Here is a 12,413-nt window from a genome sequence, read left to right as displayed (position 1 = left end):
GTGTGTGTGTGTGTGTGTGTGTGTGTGACTGAATGTGCGAATAAAGAGATACACAGCGAAAGCAAGACATCTGTAAGTCATTTGAAACCATGTCTCTCTTTAAAAAGGGAAAGACAACTCTTTTCATGTGCTCATATCATAAAATGTACATTTGAATGAAGTCCAAATTACTTAAGTTCATGGTGTCATCCTAACGAGGCAGACAATATTGTCAACTCGAATGAACTCACTGTTTCTCCAATGTTTATTTACCAGTGTTTATTTACCAATGTTTATTTACCAATGTTTATTTACCAGTGAAAGAGAAATAGAAAGAGAAAGAGAAAGAGAAAGAGAAAGAGAAAGAGAACGACAGACACAGACAGGGAGAGAGAGAGAGAGAGAGAGAGAGAGAGAGAGAGAGAGAGAGAGAGAGAGAGAGAGAGAGAGAGAGAGAGAGAGAGAGAGAGAGAGAGAGAGAGAGAGAGAGAGAGAGAGAGAGAGAGAAAGAGATAGAGAAAGAGAGAGAGAGAGATGGACACCTCAGCAGAAAAAAGGCCCAGGGCTGATGATGTCACACATGTGCCCACGCCACAAACGACTAACGGCGCTTTCTCTGTCTCAGGGGTCTTACTGGAAAGGCGTGGCCCTGAGCAAGAAGCAGAGGGGGCCCTTACTGGAACAGAAGAGAAGCAGGGGGGCCTTACTGGCCCTGAGAGAGAGAGAGAGAGAGAGAGAGAGAGAGAGAGAAAGAGAAAGAGAAAGAGAGAGAGAGAGAGATGGACACCTCAGCAGAACAAAGGCCCAGGGTGGGTGATGTCACACGTGTGCCCACGCGACCAACAACTAACGACTAACGGCCCTCTCTCTCGGGGTGCTTACTGGAAAGGCGTGGGCCTGAGAGAAGCAGAGGGCTGTAAGAACCCAAAACGTAATAACTGCCCATAACGTAATAACTGCCCATAACGTAATAATTTGGGCGTAATAAAACCCATAACGTCATAACTTGCCCATAACGTAATAAAAATTCCTTGCCCATAACGTAATAACCCAAGTAAAAAAAAAGTGTACTTAATATATACTTAATAAGTACGTTTTATTGTATTTAAAGTGTACTTCAAAAGTGTGTATTTAAAGAATGTTATTTTGGGACAACTTATAGTATACTTAAATGTACTTGAAATATAATTAAGTAGAGCTTAAACACATTTTAAGTTGACTTTTTTGTACTAAAATTAAACTTTGTATAAGTGTACTTAATATACTAAAAATATATTTAACTTTAAGTACATTATAAGTATACTAACCAAGTCACTTTAAAATGTGTTTAATGTTTACTTTAGCATGCGGATAAGTGCATTTTAAGTACATTAGAAATCTATTTTAACGTCATGAGAAAGTACTTTATAGTATACTGCAGAAGTACATACTTAAGTTGTGTTATTTTGGGACAACTTATAGTATACTTAAATACACTTGAAATATAATTAAGTAGAGCTTAATCACATTTTAAGTTGACTTTTTTTGTACTAAAATCAAACTTTGTACAAGTGTACTTAGTATACTAAAAACATACTTAATTTTAAGTACATTATAAGTATACTAACCAAATCACTTTAAAATGTGTTTAATGTGAACTTTAGCATGTGGATAAGTGCATTTTAAGTACATTAGAAATCTATTTTAACGTCATGAGAAAGTACTTTATAGTATACTGCAGAAGTACATACTTAAGTTGTGTTATTTTGGGACAACTTATAGTATACTTAAATACACTTGAAATATAATTAAGTAGAGCTTAATCACATTTTAAGTTGACTTTTTTGTACTAAAATCAAACTTTGTACAAGTGTACTTAATATACTAAAAATATATTTAACTTTAAGTACATTATAAGTATACTAACCAAGTCACTTTAAAATGTGTTTAATGTGAACTTTAGCATGCGGATAAGCACATTTTAAGTACATTAGAAATCTATTTCAATGTCATGAGAAAGTACTTTATAGTATACTGCAGAAGTACATACTTAAGTTGTGTTATTTTGGGACAACTTATAGTATACTTAAATACACTTGAAATATAATTAAGTAGAGCTTAATCACATTTTAAGTTGACTTTTTTGTACTAAAATCAAACTTTGTACAAGTGTACTTAATATACTAAAAACATACTTACTTTAAGTACATTTCAAATATATTCACAAAAATCGCTTTAAGTACATTTTAAGTGTATTGACTCTAAATGTATTTTAAGTATACTACAAGTAGATTTTACTTTAAGCACATTTCAAATATATTTATTTTAAGTACACTTTAAATATATTTCAAAAGTATATGAAAAAAAACATTAATGTAATCCCCAGTTACTCATTTCCATTGTACATTGTCTTGTTCACAATCATCAGCCATTCACATGAACCTTCCTTTCACCTTCACTTCAGACAACAACCACTGCCTCAACCAGGATTCGAACCCACAATTCACTGAACCACAGACCTGCACTCTAACCACTAGACCACAACTACCTGTTCTTTGACAGGCACAATTACGTTCTTGAAGTAATAGTCTTGAGTAGTACACTTTAAGTATACTTTTATATACTTAATTATAATACTTAGAAATCATTGGTGGTGGTATGCTTTTATCGAATTAAAGACACTTTTACATGTTTAATTTGTGCACCAAAAAGTACACTTAAAGTGCACTTAATACACTAATAACACAACTTAAGTACAGACTTCAGTATTGTGCTTAAAAGTTTAATAGGTAAGGCCTTACATGCCTTTTTAAGATATGTTTGTGCTCTTCAATATGGTGTTTTTACCATGAAAATACATTAACAAAATGGAAGGTGGAAGGTTATTTAATGTTACAAAGCATAATGAATAAATAAGCCTAGGTTAAAATACACTAAAATGATGGTTTAAAAAAGTACCCAGGTGAAAAAAGTGTACTTAATATACTTAATAAGTATGTATTTTTGTATTTAAAATATACTTCAAAAGTGTGTATTTAAAGAATGTTATTTTGGGACAACTTGTAGTATACTTAAATACACTTGAAATATAATTAAGTAGAGCTTTAACACATTTTAAGTTGACTTTTTGGTACTAAAAATCAAACTTTGTACAAGTGTACTTAATATACTAAAATCATACTTAACTTTAAGTACGTTTCAAATATTCTTTCTAATACCAAACTTTAGCACATTACTTTTAAAATACAAATACACTTAAAAAATACACTTAAAATATACTACACACTAACAGTATGTTTTCAAATACAATACTTAAGCACATTACTTTAAAAAAAACAAATACACTTAAAATACACTTGAAGTGGTTCAAGACAACAAGAAAAATAACATAAAATCTTTATAAGTGAGTACATTTCATTAAAGACAATTAATATTAGTGTCAAAAAGGCAATATAGTAAGTATGCAAAAAAATATGCATATTTGTAAAGGTTGTAAAATAAAGTTTAGGTATATATAACTGATAATGTATATTTTCTAACACTATGTTTGAGTACATTTTTTAAGAACAAAGTTTAATACATTAAACTAGCAGTACATTTTCTAATACCATACATTACTATAATGGTGTACTGTGTATGATTTTTTGTAGTTTATTTCCAAAATTCATGCTGGAAAAAATGGGAGTCATTCATCATCATCATAAATTGAGGTTCTTGTCCATGTTCCAGATATAGACATTTTTTGCTAGGAAAATGACTGTACTTTGGCCAGTAATTAGTTTATTTATTTTGTAAATATAGTTACAATACATTTAAATACACAACACTAATAGTGTATTTTCTAAAAACAATCTTTAGCACATTACTTTAAAAATACAAATGTACTTAAAATACATTTAAATACAATACACTAATAGTGTATTTTATAACACTACACTTTAACACATTACTTTTAAAATATAAATGTACTTAAAATAGACTTAAAATATAATATACTAATAGTATATTTAACAATACCACACTTAAGCACATTACTTTAAAAATACAAATGTATTTACAATATATTTAAATACAATACACTAATAGTGTATTTTTTAATAAAACACTTTAGCACATTACTTTTAAAATACAAATGTACTTAAAATAGACTTTAAATAGAATATACTAATAGTATATTTAAACAATACCACACTTTAGCACATTACTTTAAAAATACAAATGTATTTACAATACATTTAAATACAATACACTAATAGTGTATTTTATAATACTACACTTTAACACATTACTTTTAAAATACAAATGTACTTAAAATAGACTTAAAATTGAATATACTAAAAGTATATTTAACAGTACCACACACTTAAGCACATTACTTTAAAAATACAAATGTACTTACAATACATTTAAATACAATACACTAATAGTGTATTTTATAATACTACATTTAAGTACATAACTTTTAAAATACAAAGATACTTAAAATACACTTAAAATATAATACACTAATAGTATACTTTATAATGCTACACTTTAGCACATTACTTTTAAAATACAAATGTACTTAAAATACATTTAAATAGAATATACTAATAGTATATTTAACAATACCACACTTTAGCACATTACTTTAAAAATACAAATGTATTTACAATACATTTAAATACAATACACTAATATTATACTTTATAATGCTACACTTTAGCACATTACTTTTAAAATACAAATGTACTTAAAATAGACTTAAAACTGAATATACTAATAGTATATTTAACAATACCACACTTAAGCACATTACTTTTAAAATACAAATGTACTTAAAATAGACTTTAAATAGAATATACTAATAGTATATTTAACAATACCACACTTTAGCACATTACTTTAAAAATACAAATGTATTTACAATACATTTAAATACAATACACTAATAGTGTATTTTATAATACTACACTTTAACACATTACTTTTAAAATACAAATGTACTTAAAATAGACTTAAAATTGAATATACTAAAAGTATATTTAACAGTACCACACTTAAGCACATTACTTTAAAAATACAAATGTACTTACAATACATTTAAATACAATACACTAATAGTGTATTTTATAATACTACATTTAAGTACATAACTTTTAAAATACAAAGATACTTAAAATACACTTAAAATATAATACACTAATAGTATACTTTATAATGCTACACTTTAGCACATTACTTTTAAAATACAAATGTACTTAAAATACATTTAAATAGAATATACTAATAGTATATTTAACAATACCACACTTTAGCACATTACTTTAAAAATACAAATGTATTTACAATACATTTAAATACAATACACTAATAGTGTACTTTATAATACTACACTTTAACACATTACTTTTAAAATACAAATGTACTTTAAATAGACTTAAAATTGAATATACTACTAGTATAATTAACAATACCACACTTAAGCCCATTACTTTTAAAATACAAATGTACTTAAAATATATTTAAATACAATACAATAATAGTGTATTTCATAACACTACACTTAAGTACATGACTTTTAAAATACAATTGTACTAACAATACATTTAAATACAATACACTAATAGTGTATTTTATAATACTACACTTAAGTACATAACTTTTAAAATACAAAGATACTTAAAATACACTTAAAATATAATACACTAACAGTATACTGTATAATGCTACACTTTAGCACATTACTTTTAAAATACAAATGTACTTAAATTAGACTTAAAATACAATATACTAATAGTATATTTGACAATACTACACTTTAGCACATTACTTTTAAAATACAAATGTACTTACAATACATTTAAATACAATACATTAATAGTGTACTTTATAATACTACACTTAAGTACATAACTTTTAAAATGCAAATATACTTAAAATACACTTAAAGTATAATACACTAATAGTATACTTTATAATGCTACACTTTAGCACATTACTTTTAAAATACAAATATACTTAAAATACATTTAAAGTACAATACACTAACATCATATTTTATAAAACTATATTTAAGTACATAACTTTAATAATACAAATTATTTTAAAATATGTTTAAAATACACTTAACTATAAGTATATTTTTAAATATCATACTTAAGTACTGTACTTGATAAGTAGAGTGTACTTAAAATATACTTTCAGAAAATTAAATATATTTAAAGTACACTTAAGTACACATTTTTTTGACCTGGGAACGTTCTGCCCATAACGTAATAAGTTATTACGTTATGGGCATGTTATTACGTTATGGGCCTTACACTAAAAAAAAGCTTTGATAATGTAATAACGATGCCCATGACGTAATAACTGCCAGTAACGCACAGATGACTTCAGTATTTGCAATGCACTTTACTATTGTACTGTTCATATTTCGTCTGACCTCTATTGTTGCAGGAAATAACAGTGACTGGATATTTAAGCGGGCTTGCAGAGCAAGGCCAGATTCTAGTAATCTCTAAGTAAAGTTTATGCTTGCTTGCTTGCTTATTCTCTTGTGCAGGGCGGTAAAAATAAAAAATGGATCCCCTCCTAGGCCTTTCCAGATAGAGACACCGTTCAAACACTAAAACGACCGGCTCGGCTTGGAGATCATTTGTTCTGCTATAGCGTGTCCGTGTCTCTTGTCGTTTTTCCGCTTTTTGGCGATTTTGTGCAAGTTTGGGTCCCCATTGAAAACAATGGTAGAACCTTCATGAACCAAGGTTCCGCCACTCTAAACATCAGAGTGTAGAAGGCTTTTTCGTTCATAAAACACCAACACTTTCACCTAGAAGTTTAGTTGACGCATTGTTAGCGAGCTCTATGGGATGTCTCCAAATTGTCAAAGCCAAATTGTCAATCTCCCAACTCCCATTACTTTTTAAATGGCAGGTGTGTAAAAATGACAGGGCTTTTACATTGGTTTTCCCATTGAGGCTTGAAGTGCCTTTTTCAAGAGGTCAGCGCATGTCCCACAAGAGGTCTATTTGTGACTGAACCGTTTAACCTATAAACTTCATTCAGAGACTGTTAGAGAGATCACACGTATGACTCCGATCTGTAAGCAGGACACGTGCCAATTCCTTTTAGTTTTTTTTAGCAACATCAAGCTAAAGACAAAAAAAACTGTTTCTGATTCTGCCCTCTGCCTTAGAGCACCATACTAACTGCCATTCAGTCAATCAGAACAGGTGCAGCCAATATAGGGTTCCATCTCAACTGTCACTTTCTCTCAACATTCTATGCTTAACGAGCAACTGCTCTGTAGTTCTAGAAGTCTATTGTTCAGCTCTTCAATGCAATGTAATATTGTCTTGCTGTAATGCTTTTCATAGGCAGCTGCTTGGCCCAATGGTAATAGTCCTGCAATATGGAGGTTGGGAGCTTGAATCCCACTCGGACTCATGTTGATTTTCAAAATTATATCATATGCAGTGTTCCTTATCCAATTTAAAAAATACCATGTATGTCATTTAGTATCAATGACAAAGGTGCTGGATTAGAGATATGGAGGTTGGGAGTTCGAATCCCACTCGAACCCATGTTGATTTTCAAAATTATATATGCAGTGTTCCTTAGCCAACTTCAAATACCATGTATGTCATTTAGTATCAATGGCAAAGGTCCTGGATTACAGATATGGCAGATAAAATACCATGTATGTCATTTAGTATATCCCCAAAACGCAGAGCTACAACACTTTCAAGATGGTTGAATCCAAGATGGCTGAATTGTTTGGCCCATAACTTCTGACTGGGTGGATGGATTTTTTTTCCAACATTTCTTTTAGCTTTGTTTTCTCAATAGTACTTTGTTTCATCTCTGCCCCAAAAGGCAAGCCCGCTTCCAGCATTTTCTGTGAGAATGCAATCTATCCTTATCCTCTGCATTTCCTATGTGTTCAATCCAATTGTCTAACTACGAAGTTTTTAGCTATTATAATAATGACAAATACATAGCCTACAGTATTCAAAATTTCAATTCCTTTAATGCAAACATTTGAACTGCAAATTTCATACATGAACTACACAAATAGTGAAATTAAATGTCTTTTGTTTGTTATACAAAAAATAATGTTAATTAAAATGACAGACTGCTATTCTGTATAAAATTCTATTTTACCAGAATACTTTTCATCATATTGAAATATAAAACACACACACATACTGTAGCATCCTCAACACAAACATTAGGTAAAATGAGTTCAACATAAAATTGGCATTACTTTCCATAAATATCATGGCTGAAGTGTGCTGTGATCTTGCTTTGTTCTGACTCAAACTTTTAAATGTAAAAAATGTAAACAAACAAAATATGCATACTCAACATAAACATAAGGTAGAATAACATCCACATACTGTAATACTGACGTTACTTTTTCCAGTAAATGTCCTTGATCTTGTAAATTCCGTAGCCTACATGACTAAGAAGTATCCACGCTTTCATCCATTGGCTGTTCTCGCATAATAAGCCTTTCAGTCATGTGCTGAGAAGGCTGCTGCGTCTCATATATATTTTTTGATTAAACATGTTGCACAGCTGACGGATCAGGTGTGACACTAAAGCGATGGTTCAGAGTAGATTCACCCTAATGCCATTTGAACCGTGATATCCATCCAGTAGTCCACCAAACTAAGCATTTCATTCCTACCACTCCCGTCCACCTTTTCATAAACGTATATGATAAATACAAAATATTAAAGAAATATATTTAATATCTATACATAGATCAATGACGTGCATAGGCTTAAAACCAAATGACTATTGTGAAAATGAAGCAAAAAATGGGGCAAATGGTAACACTGTTTTAATGGTTCACTATTACAGTGAATATACCACATTAGGTACAGTGTAATAACCATTGTAACAATATTTAATACCATGTAATACCAGTGTAACACCATGTACCAATTTTGTACTACATCATGTATTTTTGTGTAAGTGGTATTACATGGTATTGTATATTGTTACACTGGTATTACACTAGTATTACATGGTATTAAATATTGTACATTGGTTATTACACTGTACCTGGTATTGCATATTGTTACACTGGTATTACACTAGTATTACATGGTATTAAATATTGTTACACTGTACCTAAATAATATGGTAGATTCACTGGAATGGTGAACTGTTAAAATAAGGTAGTACCGGGCAAATCAATCCACCTAGTCAGAAGTTATGGGCCAAATAGAAAATTCCGCCATTTTGAAACTGTTGACCTCCAAACTCAAATCAGTTCATGAACCTACCCTAGAGCATTAACACACCAAATCTGGGACAAATCCATCCGACTGGTCAGAAGTTATGAGCCAAACAAAAATTCGGCCATCTTGAATTCAGCCATCTTGAAAGTGTTGGCCTCCAAACTCGACTAAGTTCATGAACCTACCCTAGAGCATTAACACACCAAATCTGGGAGAAATCCATCCGACTGGTCAGAAGTTATGAGCCAAACAAAAATTCGGCCATCTTGAATTCAGCCATCTTGAAAGTGTTGGCCTCCAAACTCGAATAAGTTCATGAACCCACCCTAGAGCATTAACACACCAAATCTGGGAGAAATCCATCCATCCACCCAGTCAGAAGTTATGGGCCAAACAAAAATTCGGCCATCTTGAATTCAGCCATCTTGAAAGTGTTGACCTCCAAACTCGAATCAGTTCATGAACCTGCCCTAGAGCATTCACCCAAAAAATCTGGGACAAATCCAAACATCCGTTCAAAAGTTATCGCGTTAACACAAAAGACCTTACGCGGCGGCGGCGGCGGCACACGCAAAACCATTACATCCCAGAGGCTCCGCGTTTCGGGGATATAAATATAGGCCTATTTCAAATAAATAATAAAATAAAAAAATAAATCAAATAAATTGTAAAATGTATTTTACAATGCATCACAATAAGATAATATTTGATGTTCAGATGTTGTCAGAAGTTCATTTAATTTGGTACAATGGTACAAACTGCACACAAGTATAGTGTTTCCATGAGGTCTTTCACATTGGAACAAGGACAAGGCAGCATGGAATTTCCCAAGTTATAACGAGACTGCATTCTCACAGAAAATGCTAAAAAATGCCGTGTGTGCTGAGTGCTAGCATATTTAGCATAAACCATCTACTCTGATCTACTGCATATAGCATTGAAAACTGAAATAGCCTAACAGACAGTCCAATAAAACATCTTAAAATAATTAACCTTATTAGTATCTTTGTTAACCTACTTTTGTTGAGTAAGACTAGAGTCGTAGTTAATCATTTAATTTTGTACCATAATTAGCATTTTTAAGATAGTTTGTATAGTAATCATATCAGCTAACCTGCTTCAGTTTAGAAACAATATAAAAATATATATTTAGTTATATCACAGTAACATAACATAATAAGCAATATTACCATAATTGGTAGTTTTATATCATTAAACTACATTGTCACAGCCCCTAGATGTCTGTTCCATCAGGGCATAAAAACAACATTAGCTAATTACCTCCACCAAGGAGGTAATGTTTTCGGTCGCGTTGGTTTGTCTGTCTGTTTTTCTGTCTGTTTGTCAGCAGCATAACTCAAAAACTAAACATTTTTGGACAAAACTTTGTGGGTTTGTTGATAATGACCCAAGGAAGAAGTTATTAAATTCTGGGGGTGATCCGGATCACGAACCGGAACCAGGACTTTTTTTAAAGATACTGTCAGGAGGATAGCTCAAAAATGAATCAAGTGATTTGGACAAAACTCTGTGGAGCTATTAGTAATGACTCAAGGAACAAGTGATTAAATTCTGGTGGTGATCCGGATCACGAACCGGAACCAGGACTTTTCAAAAGATTCTTCACTATCTAGACGCCCCCTAGTGACCAGAAATTGAATTGCGAGAACAGCACTAAAACAAGGCAGAAAGATTTAGGGTGTAACATGGTCAAATGTATCAAGCAGCATCCTTGGCGGAAGTCTGCGCTCTCTGAGTGCTTCTAGTTACATTATATTTACTGAATAAAATTTAGATAGTTAACAATTTAGTATTATTAGCATGGTTAGCAATACCTGTCAACCAACCTTAGCTAATGTTAACTTAAAACACTTGGCTACACATTTACCATTGTTGCTATTTGACGCTATTGGCTTTTTTATGTTTCAAATGGGCCCAAATGATTACATTACTGGCAGTTATTACGTTATGGGCATCGTTATTACATTATCAACGCTTTTTTTTAGAGTAAGGCCCATAATGTAATAACCTGCCCATAACGTAATAACTTATTACGTTATGGGCAGAACGTTATTACGTTATGGGTAAGGAATTTTTATTACGTTATGGGCAAGTTATTACGTTATGGGTTTTATTACGCCCAAATTATTACGTTATGGGCAGTTATTACGTTATGGGCAGTTATTACGTTTTGGGTTCTTACAGAGGGCCCTTACTGGCCCCTAACTGGCCCTGAGAGAGAAGTAGAGGGCCCTTACTGGAACAGGAGAGAAGCAGAGGGCCCTTACTGGAACAGAAGAGAAGCAGAGGGCCCTTACTGGAACAGAAGAGAAGCAGAGGGCCCTTACTGGCCCCTAACTGGCCCTGAGAGAGAAGTAGAGGGCCCTTACTGGAACAGGAGAGAAGCAGAGGGCCCTTACTGGAACAGAAGAGAAGTAGAGGGCCCTTACAGGTCCCTAACTGACCCTGAGAGAGAAGTAGAGGGCCCTTACTGGAACAGAAGAGAAGTAGAGGGCCCTTACTGGCCCCTAACTGGCCCTGAGAGAGAAGTAGAGGGCCCTTACAGGTCCCTAACTGACCCTGAGGGGGCCCTTACTGGAATAGGGAGCTTTCTCATGCATGAAGGAATCTCCACTGGGCCCGCTTGGGGGACCCTGGGGTTACCATTGGGGGTTTACCATGATTAGGGCTTTAAGAGTGAGTGGGGTTTCATAATGCCTAGGGCTTTACCATTGCCATCAGTCTGGAAGTGTACAGTTATATTCTAAAATAATGGTACAATAAAATAATAATGTTATGAAATTACACTGCAGTATTGCATTATTGTGGAGTGTTGCAAAAGAACATCTTTAGTATAACTTTGTTTTTGATGGTAAAGGGAAGTCACTTGCACTCTAGCGTTCTTGGCTCAGGACGGTAGACAATAGAGAGCAAACAGGTCTACTCCCTCCATAATGACTAGGCCAAGGACGTGTGAAGTGGAACACTTTACTTTCTATTTCTTTTTGATGGTTTGTATTTTTTTTTTGACACACAATTCAGTAACCCGATGGACATATTTCATTGTGGGGTTTCACAAGTGCAACCTCTGTCTAGTGGCCTGAGATCGTCATCATAATCATAACGGAATAACTTATAATCATCGATGTACAAAATCACAGCATTAATTGAAGTATTCATGCAGAATATCGTGTCCTGATTTACACAAGAGTAAAAATGTTT

Source organism: Engraulis encrasicolus, chromosome 6, assembly GCF_034702125.1.
Source record: "Engraulis encrasicolus isolate BLACKSEA-1 chromosome 6, IST_EnEncr_1.0, whole genome shotgun sequence".
Taxonomy (NCBI): domain Eukaryota; kingdom Metazoa; phylum Chordata; class Actinopteri; order Clupeiformes; family Engraulidae; genus Engraulis; species Engraulis encrasicolus.
This window is presented reverse-complemented; position numbering follows the sequence as displayed.